Genomic DNA, 21356 nt, shown 5'->3' on the forward strand with positions numbered 1-21356 from the left:
ACCCTTTGCTGACATTTTTTTCTGCACGCATATAAAAGCTATTTGAGTCCCCAGTGCCTTTTTAAAACATCACTGGGATAGTGGGTGTTAGTTCCAGTGCAGTTTTAAAATGGCAGTGACGATTAATTGTTTCTGTGGGTGCAGTAAGCGTTTGTATGTGAAAGCCAACGTCATCGCACCGCCTTACACTACAAAGGTCAGGCAGACCTGTGATAGCTCTCCACACTGCAGCAGATCATTACTATAGTGATCTGTTGCTGGCTGATTGCAGCTAGCAATGGATGGCTAATAGCAGTGATCCGTACTGCTGCAAAGCTGCATACAGTTCAGATGCAGACACCCGAGAAGAAAAGTTAATTTAATTAAAAAACAATCAAAACAAAGAATAAAGTAAAAAAATATATAATAAATAAGTATAAAAATATAAATAATGCATAACTAAATAAATATATATATATATATATACACTGCTCAAAAAACGAAAGGAATACTTTTTAATCATTTATTGCATTGAGTCAGTTACACTTCTGGGATATTGATCTGGTCAGTTAAGTAGCAAAGGGGGATTGTTAATCAGTTTTAGCTGCTTTGGTGTTAATGAAATTAACAACAGGTGCACTAGATGGTCAACAATGAGACAACCTCCAAAACAGGAATGGTTTTACAGGTGGAGGCCACTGACATATTTTTCCCCTACTCATCGTTTCTGACTGTTTTTCACTAGTTTTGCATTTGGCTAGGGTCAGTGTCCCTACTGGCAGTCCAACTCCTCCAGGATGGCACATGTGCCATTGCTAGAAGGTTTGCTGTGTCTCCCAGCACAATCTCGAGAGCATGGAGGAGATTCCAGGAGGCAGTTACTCTAGGAGAGCTGGACAGGGCTGTAGAAGGTCCTTAACCCATCAGCAGGTATTTGTTCCTTTGTGCAAGGAGGAACAGGATGAACACTGCCAGAGCCCTACACAATGACCTCCAGCAGGCCACTGGTGTGAATGTCTCTGACCAAACAATCAGAAACAGACTTTATGAGGGTGACCTGAGGGCCGACGTCCTCTAGTGGGCCCTGTGCTCACTGCGCAGCACCATGGAGCTCGATTGGCATTTGCCAATGAACACCAGAATTGGCAGGTCCGCCACTGGCGCCCTGTGCTTTTCACAAATGAGAGCAGGTTCACCCTGAGCACATGTGACAGACGTGAAAGGGTCTAGAGAAGCTGTGGAGAACGTTATGCTGCCTGTTACATCGTTCAGCATGACCGTTTTGGTGGTGGGTTAGTAATTGTCTGGGGAGGCAAATCCATGGAGGGACGCACAGACCTTTACAGGCTAGACAATGGCACCCTGACTGCCATTAGGTATCGGAATGAAATCCTTGGACCCATTGCCAGACCCTACGCTGGTGCAGTGGGTCCTGGGTTACTCCTGGTGCACGACAATGCCCCGCCTCATGTGGAGAGAGTATGCAGCCAGTTCCTGGAGGATGAAGGAATTGATACCATTGAATGGCCCCCAAGCTTGCCTGAACTAAATCCAATAGAACACCTTTGGGACATTACGTTTCGGTCCATCCGACACCGTCAGGTTGCACCTCAGTCTGTTCAGGAGCTCAGTGGTGCCCTGGTCCAGATCTGGGAGGAAATACCCCAGGACACCATCCGTCATCTCATTAGGAGCATGCCCCGACGTTGTCAGGCATGAATACAAGCAGGTGGGGGCCATACATACTACTGAGTACCATTTTGAGTGGCTGCCATGAAATTTCAGGACTAGCCTGCTGCATGATTTTTTCACTTTGGGTTGGATTTTTGGGGGTGTTTAAATTCAGCCCCCTTGTAGGTTGATAATTTTCATTTCCATGAAACGATGTGGCATCCTTTTGTTCCCAACACCAGTCCATATGAGTATGGATATCCAGCATGATATTTTTACTCAATAACAGTGGTCATCAACCCTGTCCTCAGGGCCCACTAACAGGCCAGGTTTGCAAGATAACTGAAATACATCACAGGTGATATCATTTGCTGCTTAGTGATTGCAGTGTTCTAGTCTGATTTCTCCCCAAGGCAATACATAAAACCTGGCCTGTTAGTGGGCCCTGAGGACAGGGTTGATGACCACTGCCCAATGAGATCTGATTGTTGTTTTTTCAAAGTGTTCCTTTAACTTTTTTGACCCCGAAAATAAGACCTAGCGTTATTTTTCAGCAGGGCTGGAATATAAGCCCTACCCCAAAAATAAACCCTAGTTTAAAATGCTTGTACAATCCTACAATCCGCTCTATTACAGTAGAATATAATGTACAATGTGTGTTTCTGTAATATAATTGTGGGGAAGAGAGCTCCAGCGGGTCACAGAAGTGCAGAGCGGCGCTATAATGAAGGTATTTGGCACAATTATATTACAGAAACACACACATTGTACATTATATTCTACTGTCATAGAGTGGATTATAGGATTTTACAATCATTTTAACTCAGTCAGGCAGGGAGAGAGAGGGGGAGAGAAGAGGAATACACCCGCACATTTACTCTAGTATCAGTATATACCAGCATACAACTGCGCACAGCCATTCATTTATGTGTGCTGCTGTAGCACCTGTGCTTTTTGGGTGCAAAAAAACACCAAAATTTTACTTTGTAAGAACATAAGCGACCATACGCATAAGGCCAAAAAAATATTCCCTCCCCAGCATAATTCCTAAGTTGTAACAATGACGTCGGATGAGACCTGGATGACATTTGTGTTAACAGTGCAAGTACTGAATGCTCATGTATGTGAACAAAAGGTCACTATCGTAAATCTGTTCCCTCATCAACCCAACTTAATGTTATCTTACACTAACAATTTATGCATACTGCCCCCATCCCCCCCCCCCAACTGCATTGCAATGTAGCAAGGGGAATAAAGGTCTCCTAAAACACGTACATTCACTTTGAGATTTACCATTCTGCTACATTACATGATAAAAGTCACACTAATGGCCAGTGGAGGCCCGTCCATTAGGGGTGCACGGGCGCAACAACCCCCCCCCCCAATCCATGCGTCTGGTGCCCTGATCTACATGCACGGATTCCAGTGGGGGATTTTTTTTTTGAAGTGCACGATTAGAGTTGGAGACTCTAAGGCTGCTTTCACACTGGGGCGGTATTCAGGCGTTACAGCGCTAAAAATAGCGCCTGTGTAACGCCTGAAAAAAACCGGCCCCTTTAACTCCAGTGTGAAAGCCGGAGGGCTTTCACACTGGAGCGATGCGCTGGCAGGACGGTGAAAAAAGTCCTGCCAGCCGCATCTTTGCAGCGGTGAAGGAGCAGTGTATTCACCGCTCCTAAACCGCTCCTACCCATTGAAATCAATGGGACACCGCGGCAATACCGCCGGCAAAGCGCCGCTGCAGCGGCGCTTTGCGGGCGGGTTTAACCCCTTTTCGGCCGCTAGCGGGGGTTAAAACCACCCAGCTAGCGCCCGCACACCGCCCCTAAAACGACGGTAAAGCGCCGCTAAAAATAGCGGCGCTTTACCGCCGACGCTGCTCCCGCCCCAGTGTGAAAGCAACCTAATAGGCTTCAAAAAAGGGTCTGCTCGGGGCGCTGAGCACTGCGCCCTGAGCCCAGCCAGTTGTGTGATAATAGCGAATGAACATTCGCTATTGTCACACTGATTCTCCTCCCTGCCAATTAGGTTAGCGAGTCATGAGACCCGTTTCCTAAATGGCCGAAAGAAGTGATCCTATTGGCCTAGGAGGAGGAGGGAGGAGATGCACGGCCAGAGGGGGCACACGGGAAGCCGGAACGACTGACCCACCAGCCTCCACTGTGACTCCAGGGATGGCTCACCCGCAGCTGCTCAGCCACCCAGCACTCTCCAGGATATATATGAAATAAGATATTGTGTATATATATATATATATATATATATATATATATATATATATATATATATATATATATATAATCCATCAGGTGCTAAAGGGTTATGACTGCATGTTAACACAAAACATTCTAAATTAACCCTTTGCACACTGCTATACACTCTTCTTAGCAAACTAGTTGGGAAAGGGTGTATTGCAGTGTGCAAATGGTTCATTCAGAATTTTCATTCCTACCACTAAATGCAATACATGGAAAAAAACTGACCCAGTTGTTTTCAGCTATTGATAGGCAATATGTGCCTCCTTGTTTCCAGGCCCTTCCTTGTTCCCATTGAGTGACTAAGGCCACACTTATATATGGTATCCTTGCGTACAGGAGAGATAGCTGAACACATACCCTGTTTCCCCCGAAAAGAAGACCTAGTGTGATTGTCATTGATGCCTGCAATATAAGCCCTACCCTCCAAATGAGCCCTACCCTGTTTCCCCAAAAATTAGCTCTACCCTGAAAATAAGACTTAAGCCGCGTACACACAGGCGGACTGTATGGCCAACTTAGTCCGTCAGACAATCCGACGGACAGTCCGTCCTACTTTCGAATGAACGGACTTGACCACACACGGATGCACAAACAGTCTGTCGAAAGCTTGCGCGATGACGTGTACAGCACGTACAACGGGACTAGAAATAGGAAGTCCAATACACAGCAATGCAACCTTTCGCTGTGTAAATCCTTTCTGAGCATGCGCCATACTTAGTCCGTCGAACTAGCCTACTCACGAGCGGATTGTCCGCTGAAACCAAAGTACCGACGGACAATATTACGGAAATTCCGAAATACTTAGTCCGCCAGACTGCACGCTGAAAAAGTCCGCTGAAGCCCACACACGAGCGGACTGTCCGCTGAAATGTGTTTCGACGGACTAAGTTGGCCAGACAGTCCGCCCGTGTGTACGCGGCTTTACAAAGACTTTAACTATGGCTTATTTGGGGGGTAGGGCTTATATTGCAGCCATCATCGACAATCACGCTAGGTCTTATTATCGGGGAAACAGGGCAGTTAGATGCCGTTTTTAGCATGCCATCACTGTGTTTTCAAAACCTGACATTGAATTGACACTTTTGTTGCAACTTTGTATTTATATTTTATTCCTAACTTTGCTGGCAAGTGCCTTTTGAACAAGACATTTTCAAGGTCCAAGATATACCCCTTGCCAAAAACCTTGCTAGTCATTTTTGGGGTAGTTTCTGGGGTCCTGGCACCACTGAGCCACTGTTAATAAATTTTGGTGCCACAAAACTGTAATGTCAGCTGGAATGCCTCTCTTATTTCCGGGCCCTGCCATATTCCCACCAAGTGCCTAAGACATAGTTATGTGCTGTTCTCATGTATAAGAGTAGTAGGTTAATGTATTTTTTAACATTATCATAAAAAACTAAAAAAAAAGAAACAATTTTTAATTTATTTTCATTTTTTTTTGCTTTAATATCAAGTAAACATAAAAAAAAACTATTCATTGCAAATGTTCAAAACATTCACAGTCTAATGCCACATACACACGATCAGAATTTTGGTTGGAAAAAGCTCAGGTTTTCCCGACGGAATTCCAATGGGATTTCGCTCAAGCTGTCTTGCATGCACACGGTCACACCAAATTCCGACCATCAAGAACACGGTGACGAACAACACGTACGACGGGGCTAGAAAAAGGAAGAAGTTCAATACCCAGTAGCCAACAGCTGCCGTCTCGTAGTTGAATCTGAGCATGCGTGAGTTTTTGCACGTTGGAATTGCATACACACGATCGGAATTTCCGATAGAAACTCTTTCCGTCTCAAAAATTGAGAACCTGCTCTCAATCTTTTGTTATGTTCTACTCAAAATGGTGCAACTTTTGGGGTCTTTCAATACAGTATATTTTTAAAGATAAGGTCTTTGTTGTCAAGTCAGAAGTGTGGGAAAAAATATTCATAAACAACATCTAAAATATACACACCATTGCTTCTGCAAATTTGGTATTGTTTGATTTTCAGACAAATTAAAAATACGTTCAGAAAAAACCCCCAAAAAACTGTGCCTCATCTTTTGCATTTGTATGTGGTTGTAATCAACAGAAAATTTAATTTTTTTTTATAATTTTCACAATTTTTTCCCCCCTCATTTCTAAGAGTATATTATTTAAAGTATGGTATTACAAAGTACTATATATCCCTAAAAAACAAGATTGGCCATGTTGACTGCAAAACAAAGCAGCGCTTGTAAGACAATCTATCACATGTCCAAAAAACAATATTGCAGAGCAGCAACTATAAAAAGTGAAAAATATAAAACAATATTACCTATAAATACATATATGATAGGGGTAAAAAGTAGCGCTTGAAAATGATGAAATCACTCAAACTCAGTCCCCTCAGTGAAATGGTGCAAAGAAATACATAGAAAAGTTGCTAGTCCATTAATAGTCCATAAGCAGTTTCACATTCAGACTTTTTGGTACTGAGTTTCCCAATGTCACCACACCGTATGAGAAAACGTGGTCCCACTTCCGCAGTGAGATGTACACTCACCATTTAATAATGCCTCACACTCTCGTGTTTTGTCAAAAAAAAAAAAAAAACAGTCAGCACACCCAATTGCAGCGATATCCCAATATATAAAGGTCCAAAGGTTATCGTGATATGTGGAAGAAAATAAGCTCCAAATAGTGTGATACCATTTTAAAAAGTTTATTAAACAATCCTTACATCACCAGCCTAATGGTCGTGCACTTACCAGAAGGCGATGCAATAATCACATTAGTACCATGTATGATGTCAGAGATATCAAATAGCAGCGAGCATAAGCAGTTTCAACTTTCGCTCATCCCAGGATGAAGTCGGTATGACGAAACGCGTCAGTCACTGTATGGCAACCAAAAGTGACGATCATGTACCACCGCAAGTGACGCTCCGAGTGTTTGGATGAGGAGAACGAGCGAAATTTCTTATGCTCACCGCTATTTTATATCTCTGGCAACATACACGATACCAATGTGATTATTGCATTGCCTTCTGGTAAGTGCACGAACATTAGGTTGGTGATGTAAGGATTGTTTAACCACTTAGGGGCCAAGCCTCTTTTTTACACTTGTTTTTTACAAGTTAATGTCATTTTTTTTTTTTGCTAGAAAATTACTTAGAACCCCCAAACATTATATATATATTTTTCCTAACACCCTAGAGATGGCGGTTGTTGCAATACTTTCTGTCACACCCTACACCCCATTTGCCCAGCGGTCAGACAGGGGCGCTTTACATTTTTTTTATTATTTATTTTACTTTTAATTTTTTTTTTGACACAGTTTTAAAAAAAAAAAATTGGTCACTTTTATTCGTATTACAAGGAATGTAAACATCCTTGTGATAGAAAAAATGACAGGACTTCTTAAATATGAGATCTGGGGTCAAAAAGATTTTATAAAAAAAAAAAATTCTCCTTTAAGAGCCACCGTACCGACGTATGGGTACAGCAATTTACGTGAAGTGGTTAATAAACTTTTTAAAACGGTATCACACTATTTGGAGCTTATTTCCTCCACATATCACGATAACCTTTGGACCTTCATCTATTGGAAAAACGCTGACACTGGGTGTGCTGACTGCTTTTTTAATATTAAATGGTGAGTGTACATCTGACTGGAAGTGGGACCACGTTTGCTCACACAGTGTGGTGACATTGGGAAGCTCAGTACCAAAAATTCTGAATGTGAATTAATTTTAATTTACAGAACATGCTACTTTGAAGATGTTTTTTTTTATTTTTTATTGTGAAGCAAACAACAAATAGGACAAAATAACAGAAAAGGTCAATTCGCATAACTATTCGCCCCCCTAAAGTCAATACTTTGTAGCATCGCCTTTTGCGGCTATCACAGCCCAAAGTAGCTTTGGATAAGTCTCTATGAGCTTGCCATATCTTACCACTGGGATTTTTGCCCAATCCTCCTTGCAAAACTGTTCCAGCTCCTTCAAGTTGGATGGTTTGCGCTTGCCAACAGCAATCTTTAAGTTTGACCACAGATTTTCTATTGGATTGAGGTCTGGGCTTTGACTAGGCCATTCCAACACATTCACATGTTTCCCCTTAAACCACTCAAGTGTTGCTTTAGCAGTGTGTTTGGGGTCATTGTCCTGCTGGAAGGTGAACCTCCGTCCTAGCCTCAAATCACACACAGAGTGGTACAGGTTTTACTCAGGAATATCCCTGTATGTAGCACAATCCATCTTTCTCTCAACTCTGACCAGTTTCCCAGTCCCGACTGCTGAAAAACACCCCCTTTCACTGTGGGGATGGTGTTCTTTGGGTGATGTGATGTGTTGGGTTGTCGCCAGACATAGCGTTTTCTTTGATGGCCAAAAAGTTAAATTTTTGTCTCATCAGACCAGAGCACCTTCCTCCATACATTTTGGGAGTCTCCCACATGCCTTCTCACAAACTCAAAATGTTTGTTTTTTGCTAGAAGTAATGTCTTTCTTCTGACCACTCTACCATAAAGCCCAACTCTAGGGAGCGTACGGCTTATTGTCGTCCTATGTACAGATACTCCAGTCTCTGCTGTGGAGCTCTGCAGCTCCTCCAGGGTTACCTTAGGTCTCTGTGCTCCCTCTCTGATTAATGCCCTCCTTGCCCGGGGCGTGAGTTTTGAAGTGCGGCCGTCTCTTGACAGGTTTGCTGTTGTGCCATGTTCTTTCCATTTGGTTATAATAAATTTGATGGAGCTCCTAGGGATCAACAAAGATTTGAATATATTTTTATAACCTAACCCTGATTTGTACTTCTCAACAACATTGTCCCTTACTTGTTTGGAGAGTTCCTTGGTCTTCATGGCAGTGTTTGGTTAGTGGTGCCTCTTGCTTAGGTGTTGCAGCCTCTGGGGCCTTTCACAAAGTAGTGTATATGTAATGACAGATCATGTGACACTTAGATTGCACACAGGTGGACATCATTTCACTAATTATGTGACTTCTGATGTAATTGGTTGCACCAGAGCTTTTTATGGACTTCAAAACAAAGGGGATGAATACATGTCGATTATCATTTTTTTATTTCTGAAAAATAGTTTTATGTATATATTTTTATCATTTTACTTCACCAGCTTAGACTATTGTGTTCTGATCCATCACATATAATTCAGATCAAAAAAACATTCAACTAAAGGCTGTAATGTAACGAGAGAGAGAGAGATAAAAAGCAGAGAAAAGGAACTGAGGAGGGAAAAATCTGGAGAGGAAATGAAAAACTAGGAACAAGACATAAAAATATATTAAGAGGAAAGGAATGAAAACTATAATTTTAAGGATGGGATATTATTGTGGCATTGCTGGCACAGCAGAACCATTTAGACTACATTAGTTCCCATTATGAGTAACACATGGGGGGATTTATTGTCAGAGCTTAACGTGACATTAAAGGTTCATTAAAAACAAGTGTTATACGTACTTGCTGTGTGTAAGCCCTTGTACACACGGTCAGACATTCCGACTAAAAATGTCCGATCGGACCGCGTTGTCGGATTATCCGAATGTGTGTGGGCTCCATCGGACTGTTTCCGTCGGAATATCCGACCGACAATGTTTTAGAGCTGGGCTATAAAATTTTCCGACAACATGATCCGATCATTTGTAGAGAATTCCGATCGGACAAAGTGCCACGCATGCTCAGATCAAATTACGAGACCAAAGCTATTGGCTATTAGCCTGAACGTAGTCCCATCGTAACTAAATTACGTCATCACGTTCTGAAAGATCAGATTTTCCAACAACTTTGTCCGACCGTGTGTATGCAACATCAGTTTTGGACAAAATCCGTTGGACAAAATACGACGGATTTTGTTGCCGGAATGTCCGACCGTGTGTACAAGGGCTAATGGTTTTGCACAGAGCAGCCCCGATCCTCCTCTTTGCGTGCTTACTTCTGAGCCCCGCTCTACACGTCAATAAGACAGAGCTACGACTCGGCCCTGCTGCCCGCTCTCTGCTCATTGGCTCACTGGCTGTGATTGAGATTAGCAGGAGCCAATGGCTCCTGCTACTGTCTTAGCCAAAGAGGAATAAGAGACCAGGGAAAAGCTCAGCTCTTGTGCACATCACTAGATTGAGAGGGAGCTCAGGTAATATTAGGGGGGGGGCAGGGGTGTCGCTGCACCCAGATTATTTTTTTTAAAAAACCTTGAGACTTTTAAACCACTTTAAATGGAAAAGCTGAAGTTTGAAGCCGATTAGCTATCATGCACAGCTGTACCACATCCTGAGTGTTCCAGTTTTAGTAAATCTCCATTGCATGGAAAGATGTGCAAAAAAAAAAAAAATACATGAAAATAAAATACACACAGAGAGACCAATAACTGATGCATTGAGAGAGTGTATTTATGTTAAAAACAATTCAAATAAACGTTTACTTTTAGTACACAGTGGGTAAGATGCTGAATGTATCTATAGAAGTTTAAATGGTTCTACATTTATATCCCACAAAGATATTTTTTGAGGATTAAAATTATTAACAGGAGGGTCATGGGCATATTAATAAAAAATAGAAGAAAAAAAAACATCAGCTGAAAAAAAATTAGCTAAGATGAAGAAGTTTATTAGGGTTATTTAGGGATTAATAAGGGGTGAAATAAAAATACAGTTTGCAACGTGCAAAACCATTGCACAGAGCAGTTAAGATTAGGCATGTTTGTCATTTTTATACAAAAAACAAAGCTTTATATCCACTTTAACCACTTGCCCACTGGGCACTTAAACCCCCTTCCTAACAAGGCCAATTTTCAGCTTTCCATGCCCTCACAATTTGAATGAAAATAAGTCATTCATGCAACACTGTACCCATATGAAATTGTTGTCCTTTTTTTCACACCAATAGAGCTTTCTTTTGTTGGTATTTAATCACCACTGGGGTTTTTTTTTTTTGTGCTATAATCCAAAAAAAAAAAAAAAATGATTTTTTTCCATAAATTTTTGCCAAAATTTATACTGCTACATATCTTTGATATAAATAACCCAAATCAGTGTATATTATTTGGTTTTTGTGAAAGTTATAGAGTCTCCAAGCTATGGTGCCAATCATTGAAAATTGATCACACCTGATGTACTGATGGCCTATCTAATTACTTGAGACACTAACAAGCCAGGAAAGTACAAATACCCCCCAAATGACCCCTGTTTGGAAAGTAGACATTCCAAGGTATTTAGTAAGAGACATAGTGTGTTTTTTGAAGTTGACATTTTTTCTTTGCAAAATTAAGATTTTATTTTAAATTTTTTCACAAAATTGTCATATTAGCAGGTTATCTCTCTCACATGGCATATGCATACTTACAATTACACCCCAAAACACATTCTGCTACTCCTTCTAAGTATGGCAATACCACACGTGTGAGACTTTTACACAGACTAGCCACATACAGAGGTGCAACATGCAGGGAGCACCGTCAGGTGTTCTAGGGGCATTAATTACACGACCTATCACACTTTTGAAGTCCTTGGAGCACCAGGACAATGGGAACGCCTACAAAATAATCCAATTTTGCAAAGTAAACACCCCAAGGTATATTCAATGAGGCATTAGGAGTATTTTGAACATGTAATTTTTTCCCACAAGTTTTTGGAATATGATCAAAGAAAATGAAAACCCATTTTTCTACGCATTGTTTATGGCACTGATGGGCGCTGATGAGGATCCACTGATAGGGTGGTACTGATGAGCACATACTGATGGGAACTTTAGTTAACTAAACTCATCCCCCCAACATGGACAATGAACCAATCAACCGCCTAGAACCCAGAATTCCCACTGATCTATCCCCCCCCCAGCAATTGCCACTGATCCTAGAAGACCTAGGATCCCTAGGAGTTTTCTGTTTATTGATGGGTCCCCTCACCTCCCCAGTCCATGGTGTGCTGGCAGTGAGGAGCTGATGTGTTGTAACCTTTAGCAACCAATCAGTGAGCAGTAATGATGTGCACTAACCTCTTGCAACCAATCATTGAGCAGTAAGGAAATGCAGTAGCCTCAAGCAACCAATCAGTGAGCAGTAATAATGTACAGCAACCAATTAGTGAGTGGTATGGATGTCCAGTAAACTCTAGCAACCAATCAGTGAGCAATATTGATGTAAAAAAATCTCTAGCAACCAATCAACAAGCATAAGTCATGTGCTGTAACCGCTAGCAAATAATCAGTGAGCCATAATGTGTGCTGTAACCTCTAGCAGCCAATCAGTGAGCTGTGATGATACACTGCAACCTCTGGCAACCAATCACAATCACTGCCTGATCTGATTCAGGAAACTGATTTTGAGTCTAGCTGCTATTTGTTGTATGTCTCAGAGCAGGTGGAGCACAAGATTGCAATGAAGGGGGGAGGGGGCCCAAGAAAATGTTTGCCCAGGGTCCAATCAATATTAAAGACAGCCCTGATAGTAGTGGTGGCTACTACAGCGATTTTCTGCTTCTACAGGGGTTGATCAGTATGGAATATGAATACTTACATTAGTCCCAGCTGGACCAATGTAACTGTGTATGAAACCATACCTGGAATTCAGCCCTAACCTGGAATATTAGCTTTTTAAATCGAGCCAAAAGTATGTAACAACGATACGTAAGTATATGATGAAGGATCTGTTAGTAGTGTTCTATGTCATTTGTTTGCAAAGCTTGCTGTTACTTTCCTTTTGCTAGCTACCTAAGATTCCTGTGTGAAATATGATCATGATAAAGAAGGCGAGACACGGGATAGATAGATAGATAGTATAACAATAGGAATAGCTGTAAATATATAGAGTATATGTGATGATACACATGGCACATTCTTGGGGGTGGGTGATGCAGGGGTAAGGAATTAAGGAAATCCTACTTTGATTTTTCCAAACACTCCCCCCCGTCTATGCACCACGTTCTGGATGTGGAAAGGTCCGGTATGTGACAGGTTAATACATCCCAGGCAATGGGTATAAATTTGGGGTCTGCAGATTATCCACACAGATTGGGTGAGACACGTTTCCTAGGATGAGGTGCGAGTCACTCTGGGTCACCTTTACTTTGACCCTACTGGGAGGTGTGACCCCTGTGGCTGTGGGCAGAATTGGCACAAGCGGGGTGGAAGGAACAGGACCGGAGTCACAGCAAGGTATGTAGACACTCTAACAAGTGACGCTAAATTATATTGCAGTGCTTAAAAATGATAGAAATGCTACATTTATTTTATACTTTTATGCATATTGGGCCAATTTTAGTCAGTATATTATATAATTTTTACATTATTTTATATTACTATTATATTTTCTAGCAGATTTCAAATGTGTTGTTTCTAAAGGCCAAGATTATTTTTCCTAGAATCTTCAGTTAATTATATTGTGCTGTACAAAGCTTTGGATGATCTGCTGCAATTTGGAAAATTCTGGTGGGGGGGGGGATCTCATAACGGGTGTACCCAGAATATGTAGAAAGCCAGCAATTTAATCTAATAGCTAGCAACAACACAAAGCTGCAATACCAGTTTAAGGTGGAGTTGACTTTTAAAATTAAACTTGTTCATCACAGAGTTTGTCCGTGTTCTGTTTAATTGTGTTATGTAGTTAGCTAAGTGGGACTAATGAATAAATGCCAGAAATATTTGAAACTTTATGTACATGAGTGTAATGCTGGCCATACACTAAACAAAAAACAAAAAAAAAAATCGGATGAAATTCAGTCATTTAGACAGTTTGTTCGTTTTCCGGCCAGTTAATGGGCACAAAATCGATAAGCACCATATAGCAATAAGGTGTGACCAAATCCCCATATTTTTTGATAATGTTTTTTGAAAATGTCTAAGTGTTTTAAAAAAGCCTTGCTGGAGGTAAATGTCAGCTTTGCATGTGTACGTTGTAATATTTTTGTTCTGCAAGCAGTAGTAGATTGCATGGCATGCTTGTGGCAGACAATGGGGTTGATTTACCTAAAGGTAAATAGACTGTGCACTTTGCAAATGCAGTTGCACTCATTTTGCCCAGAGCTTAGTGAATGTGGTGAAGCTTCATTTTGTAAAGAATACCCTGCTGGTACTGAAGTCGATCTATTGATTTTTTTTTCTTGCAATTACTGTCCCCCCCGGCTACATTAGCACAGTAGGAGGGATTCCCCCATTAACACTGAATGTGTTGATGGAGGAATAGAGCGATTTTCTTTTTTCTTTACTAAAAGGAAAAATCTTTTTTTGGATAGAGTACAGAGAGATTAGAACCCCCAGGGGCGGACTGGGCCAGGGTGGCAGTTCCCCCCAGACCGATCTGATTTTCCCCAAAAAAGGCCAACACAGCAGCAGCTACGCTATCACAGTCAGGGCCGGCGGTACCTATATGCAAGGTTGGCACCGGCCTAGAAAGCGCACATCTGTCTGTATACTACAATAGTCTGTCTATATAATACACTAACCTGTCCGTATACTACCCTAGTCTGTCTGTATCCATATACTACTTTTGGAGGGGATGTGACCCTCCAAAAGTGAAGGACTACAGGTGACTACAGGTCCCAGCATGAACCCCTCAGAGCTTAGGATGCATCAAACCCCCCTCCCCCCCTCCCCCCATACAGGTCACAGCATTAACCCATGAGATCTAAGGGGGTCCCATCCTTAGATCTCAGGGGTTCATGCTGGGACTTGTAGTGAATGTGACCCCCCAAAAGTGAAAGACTAAAGGTCCCAGCATGAACCCCTCACAACTCAGGATGTGTCACACACCCTGGACCCCCACCCAACTAGTGAAGAACTACAGGTCACAGCATGAACGCGTGAGATCTAATGATCTAAAGGGGTCAGATCCTTAGATCTCAGGAGTTCATGCTGGGACTTGTAGCCCTTTCTAGTTGCTTCAATGGTTGGTTCAATGGGCCAGTGGCTGGACTTGCCCCTCAGGCCTATGGCTTCCAGCCAACCCCCTGAGAACCCCTTTCAGTTTTTATTGCTGTCTGTGCCCCTTTTAGGAAGGTTCACCCTCTCTATTTGTCCTGTTTGCCATTATCATTGAAAGTGAAAGTAAAAGAAAATCTCAAATTTTGGGTTATCCCCTTTGCCCTTGTACACACGGTCGGACAATCCGACAACAAAATCTGTCGGATTTTTTCTGACGGATTTTGTCCGAAACTTGTGTTGCATACACACGGTAGGACAAAGTTATCGGAAAATCTGATCGTTCAGAACGTGACAACGTTCCTTCGTTACGACGGCACTACGTTGCGGCTAGTAGCCAATAGCTTTGGTCTCGTAATTTGATCTGAGCATGCGTGGCACTTTGTCTGATCGGAATTCTCTACAAACGATCGGACAAGGTCCGATCGGATCATGTTGTCGGAAAATTTTATATCCAGCTCTCAAACATTGTTGGTCGGACATTCCAACTGAAAAAGTCAGATGGAGCCCACACGCGGTCGGATTATCCGACAACACGGTTCCGATCGGACATTTTCCGTTGGAATTTCCTACCGTGTGTACAGGGGCTTTAAAATAATAGAGGGGAAATCTTCCAATGGGGACACTGGGGGACCAGGGAATTCCCTTAATTTTCAGGGTTCCGGTTTGGCTATGGGACAGGCAGTAAAAGGAAATCTCCCCACTGGAACACAGATGGTGAAAAAAAAAACTGGTAGGGGTTATAACCCTCTCTTACTCTATCCAAAATGAAAAAAAAGTTTTGCCCATAGTTCTACTTTAAGCTAGTTGAAAGTCTGATAAAAATTACAGCCAACATTCTATGCATTAAGGTCAAAAAGCTTTTGTGCTGCAGCTCCCCCCCAGACCCCCCCCCCCCTTTTTTCTTACATGAGCCCGATCATTCCAGTGACGGAGACAATCGCTGTCTCGGGTCCTCACTGGATAGATTGATAGCAGCGCAGCCATTGGCTCCCACGGCTGTCAATCAAATCCAGTGACACTGGAGTCAAGAGCGGGGCCAAGTCCTGCTGTCTGTGTCAATGGTCACAGCAGCAGGACTCGAGAAGAGGAAGAGCCAGGAGCGCTGCGGGGGGGGGGGGGGGCAGAAAAGGAGGATCAAAACTCTTGCACAAAGGAGGTAAGTATAACATGTTTGTTATTTAAAAAAAAAACCTTTACAATGCCTTTAAGATCTGCATTTCATGCTCCCTGCTAGGACTTAAAGGAGAAGTCCAGCCTGGGCTCATTTGGCTGGGCTTCTCTTAAGGGTTATGGGAGTGCAACTTGTTTCTGGACTGAACTCATCACCAAGTTCAGTCCAGGCACCGCGTTATCCCGACTTTGGAAGTCTGAATCTGCCAGGTTCCTGGTCTGATGGCAGTCTCAGCCTCGCAGAGAGCCATTGTGACGGTCACTCCCTGCCCCTCCACAGCCCAGTGCTCCAGTGAGCGTGGAGGAGCAGAGCAGGAGAACTGTTGAATGACAGTCAACAGCTCTCCTCTCGGGGAGTCAAGAGAACCAAGCCATCGGCGGTGTTCGATGGCTCCATTCTCAGTGCAGAGACGCCATGGTACAGATGCAGTATCGGTCGCTGCATCCACCTAAGTAAGTATGATTAAGGGAAAAACCCCAAACCCATACTTCTCCTTTAAAGGGTGCATAAGTAGTGATCCCTTTGCAGAGGTCTAACATGTTCCCCTGTTACAGGGTTGCCACCTTTTCTTCAAGCCAATCCCGAACACTTTAGTGGCACGATTTTGCTGCAAATGTTGCAAAATCACACAAACAGAATCGTGGGATGCCTGTCACCCAAAAGAAGTTTCGCTTTGTGATTGGGGTGCCATTGAAAGTAAAGGGATCGTGAGCATGTCTTGCGATTTGTGCCGATTCGGGTCTCATGGGCATAATCGCAGCTTTTCCGTCTGCAATCCGGAATGCGTACATGTGAATAGAGCCTGTCTTATGCACAGAATGCAGGGGACAGGAGTGTGTAATGCATATTAGGAGTCATAAGTACAAAACAAAAAGAGCGCAGGAGTCAGGGGTGTGTAATGCAGTGCAGGGATAAGAAGAGTGCAAAATTCCCCCCCGTGAGCAATACTTTGCCCCATGTCCATTACCCTTTCATCAAAAACCCCACTCCCTCTCCTGCAAAAAACATGTGAAGCCCACTGTCAGCATTCTCCTGATAGACACTGCTGTAATCACTGAGTCGCTGGAGGAAGCCGATATAAGGATACAGAGCGCCATGAGGAAACTCCAGTGAACTGTTAGCCTATGAAGATGGAGGCATGGTTAGGCCCTCAAAATGCTCTGATTGGTCACAGCGTCCCAGGTTATCTGACAGGTCACTGGAGTTTCCCCGTGGCTGGAGGAAGCCTTATACCGGCTTCCTGCAGTGATTCATTGATTACAGCAGTGTGGATCGGGAGAATGCTGACAAAGGACTTCACAGACTGACATGCCTACCTCTCTGACATGTGTAAGTGGATTGTTTTTCAACATTTACTTTATTAAAAACTACTGCACCAGCAGTTACCTGGCGCCTCTTTCTCCCTTCTCATTTGTCTCCTCTGTAATTGCCCCACCCCCCACCTGCCGTTCTGATTCATCTGCTCTCCGGGTCCCCCTGTGTGCTGAAGCCCCTACAGGAGGCCTCATGGTACCCCCTGTCAGTGGCACTGGTGTCCGGGTCTAAGGCAGAGGGAAACTCAGGCAAATCATTCAAAACCCAGACTGTCTGGGTCAAAACCGGACAGGTGGCAACACTACCCTGTTGAGTCAGAGCTAGAGCTCTCCAATCAGTGGGCAGAATAAGCTTTGTTTATTGCAGAGCAATATATCTGACTAAAGCCTAGTACACAAGGGCCGAATGTCAGGAGGAATCAGTCGGTTTAAAAGAAATAGGCTGACATTTGTCCTATGTGTACTGCAGCCACTCTCGACTAAGGGTGCGCATCTTCACTGGTCTCAAGATTCAATTAGATTACAATTATCCTGTCCATGATTCGATTTGACGATGCAGCACAATTACTGCGCAAGTGCGTATGGGTAAAAACGTTTTATCCAAAAATTCAAGCAGTCAGAAAAACTAAATTTTCTCCAGTGGCAGAGGGACGGCTGGTATCGAAGGCATGGGTAGGATCAGAGGCAGAGGGATGGATGGGATCAGAGGCAGAGGGATGGCTGGGATCAGAGGCAGGGGGTTGGCTGGGATCAGAGGCAGGGGGTTGGCTGGGATCAGAGGCAGGGGGTTGGCTGGGATCAGAGGCAGGGGGATGGCTGGGATCAGAGGCAGGGGGATGGCTGGGATCAGAGGCAGGGGGATGGCTGGAATCAGTGGCAGAGGGATAGATGGGATCAGGCAGACGGATGGTGGGATCAGGAAGAGGGGTGATGGTAGTAGAAGGATGGGATCAGTGACACTGGCACTTACCTGCTCTCAGTGTCAGTCGATTCCCCCTCCTCCATGATGCTCAATGTGTTTTCCCCCTTCTGGTGCAGCCTCCAGTGAAGCTTCATGTCGGGTCTTCTCAAGCCCCTCCCCCCCGCACTGTACTGGCTGTCAGCTCATCAGCTGACTTTCTTCTTCAGTGAAGGGGAGGGGGCTTTAACCATAATGTAGGCTCTGCTACTGTGTTTCTCCAAGAGGCAGAGCACTGCACGGAGCGGAGCAACAGATGATGTCATCAACAATCGGCTCGCAGCATCACGAACATCCGAATTGCGATGCTGCAAATATATTCAACACCCCTGCTCCCAACAGAAGCTGGCATCAACACCCCCCCGGTTTGCACCAGAACCCTTGAACATCACAAAAGTTTGGCCTCAAACCCCATTGAAGACTATAGTGTCAGGGCTGGGCTCAGCCCTTCCTTCTCAGAGCTCTGTGCTCAGCTATTTCCTGCTCACCAGCTAGTCCTGCTGGCTATTTATACTGCCTGAATCAGATCTCCTGTGCCTTCGCCTGGTCAACATACACGGATACTCTCTGCTGAGGTTTCCTGTTGAAAACTTTTGCCTGGCTGACTTCCCTTCTGGTTCCTGATCCTGTTTACTGACTCTACTAAGCTGATCTCTGGATTCCTGTTTCACTGGCTTGTTTCAACTACCCGTTCTGTTTACAGAACCCTGGCTAGGTTTTGACTATGTTTGCTCTGTTTATACCATTTTATTAAAAAGTGTGATTTTTCCTGCACTTCTGTCTCAGTATGATTTATGGTTCATGACAGTAGGTGAAGGCCATGATTTCAGAAGATGCAGGCAATCCACTTACTGGTAATATTTTTTTCAGATTGAATGAGCAGCATCACCACATGGATCAGTTTGCCATAGCGTTACGGATGCTCCCGATTCGCACTTCTCACCTGGATCCTCCCACTGAGGCTGTTCCGGTACAACCTGTGTTGCTTGGCCGTCCCTGCTGCTGCTCCAGTCTCTGTGCAGGCACCCGCCTCGAATATTCGAATATTCTTAAGGGCAGCACAGTGGTGTAGTGGTTAGCACTTTCATCTAGCAGCAATAGGGTCGCTGGTTCAAATCCTGACCACAACACCATCTGCCTGGAGTTTACATGTTCTCCCTGTGCCTGCGTGGGTTTCCTCTGGGTACTCTGGTTTCCTCCCACACTCCAAAGACATGCTGGTAGGTTAATTAGACCTTGTCTATAAAAAATTGGCCTTAATATGTGTATGTCAATGTTGTATGTGTTTGTAAGCGTGTCAGGACCTTACAGGGTAAAGGACCACACAAAGCCGCAGATGTACTCTGGTGGCAAGAAAGAGCACTGAGGCGATTCATTTTGCATAGGTAGCGCTATACAAGTCACTCACTCACTCAAATATTCTCTCTGTAAGAGGAATGTCTGGTTCGGCTCCGCTTCCCCAGCGATTTGGGGGCAATCCTGTTCAATTCAGAGGGTTTCTCAACCAGATTGGGATATACGTTAAACTGCTGCCCCAGGTCTTTCCCACAGGTAGAAGCAAAGTAGGCTTTGTCATTTCTTTGCTTTCTGAGAGAGCCTTGGCCTGGGCAAACCTTCTATAGGAGACGCAAAACCCTGTTGTCCTGTGCTATTCAGAGTTTGTGGCTTCCCTAAAGAGGGTATTTGACGTTCCCGCACGCTCCACTTCTCCTGCCAAGAACCTTATGTCCAAATAGAGTTTGAGAACTGTTGCCGATTACGCCATTGAATTCCATACTCTGGCAGCAGAGGTTGCTTGGAACAATGAGGCCCCCATGGCTGCTTTTTCTCATGGTCTCTTGGATACCATCAAACATGTGATACCCATTGAGCTGGAGAAGTTGATCACGTTTGCCATTCTCATTGACTCTAGACTCCGAGAGAGACCTTCCTTTAAGGAGGGCTTGCGGAAGCCTCCTGTACATTTGGCTCCGAGCTTTGCAGTCCCACTCACCTCCCATGCCGCCTGGTACCGAGTCTGCCAGTGAAGTAGAACCCATGCAGTTGGGCTTCACACTTCTCTCTGCGGAGGAGAGGGCCTTTAGGAGGAAGGAGAGATTGTGCCTTTATTGTGGCCAGGCAAGTCACTTCCTGAAGTCTTGTCCTACCTATCTGGGAAACACTTGCACCTAAGGTCCTGTAGGGGACAGACCTTAGGTAGCGTTGTTATGTCCCCAGTTATCCAGAAGGATAAGCCCCTGGTTCCCGTTATCCTTTCTTGGTCTGAGTCGTCCATCGAGATACAGGCTCTAATTGACTCTCAGGCTGCAGGCCTGTTCATAGATGGTGCCTTTGTGTCTAAGCACTTGATTCCACTGCAGATTCGTGACCACTCCACTTGCCAATGAGGCTATTGATGGGAGACCTCTACAGTCTGCCCATGTGACTCATGAGACTGCTCCTTTGACAATGTCCATAGGGGCTCTTCACCAAGAGATAATCCAATTCCAAATCATTTTCTCACCTCATTTCCTGGTGGTTATTGGTTATCCTTGGTTACCTCTTTTTATTGGCTTTGTGCTGACGTTCTTTCCTGGTCGTCACAATGCAGGAAGACATGTTTTCAGAAAGTGGCTAAGGTCTTGTGCACCTCTTCACTATCCTCCCTGCCAGAGGAGTACCGCAAATTTAGTGATATCTATGACAAAGGTCAAGCTGATAGTTTGCCTGCACACTGGTCGTATGATTGCGCAATTGACCTTCAACCTGGTGCCATACCACCTCATGGCTGGATTTACCCTTTGTCGCGAAGGACAAAGCCATGAAGGAGTATGCTGCCGATGCACTTTTTTGAGGATTCACCCGTAAATCCTCATCTCCTGGTGGTGCAGGCTTCTTCTTTGTGAAAAAGAATAGCGGTGAACTGAGACCTTGTATTGATTATAGGGGTCTCAAATGCTTCACGATTAAGAATGCTTATCCGATTCCATTGATTATGGAGTTATTTGAGTGCCTCATGGGAGCAAAGGTTTTCACAAAACTTGATTTAAAAGGGGATTACAATTTCATGAGGATCAAGGAGGGAAACGAATGGAAAACTGCGTTTAATACCAGAACAGACCATTACGAATACCTTG

Source organism: Lithobates pipiens, unplaced genomic scaffold, assembly GCF_037356315.1.
Source record: "Lithobates pipiens isolate NorthernLeopardFrog02 unplaced genomic scaffold, aLitPip1_a1.2 Scaffold_8, whole genome shotgun sequence".
Lineage (NCBI taxonomy): Eukaryota > Metazoa > Chordata > Amphibia > Anura > Ranidae > Lithobates > Lithobates pipiens.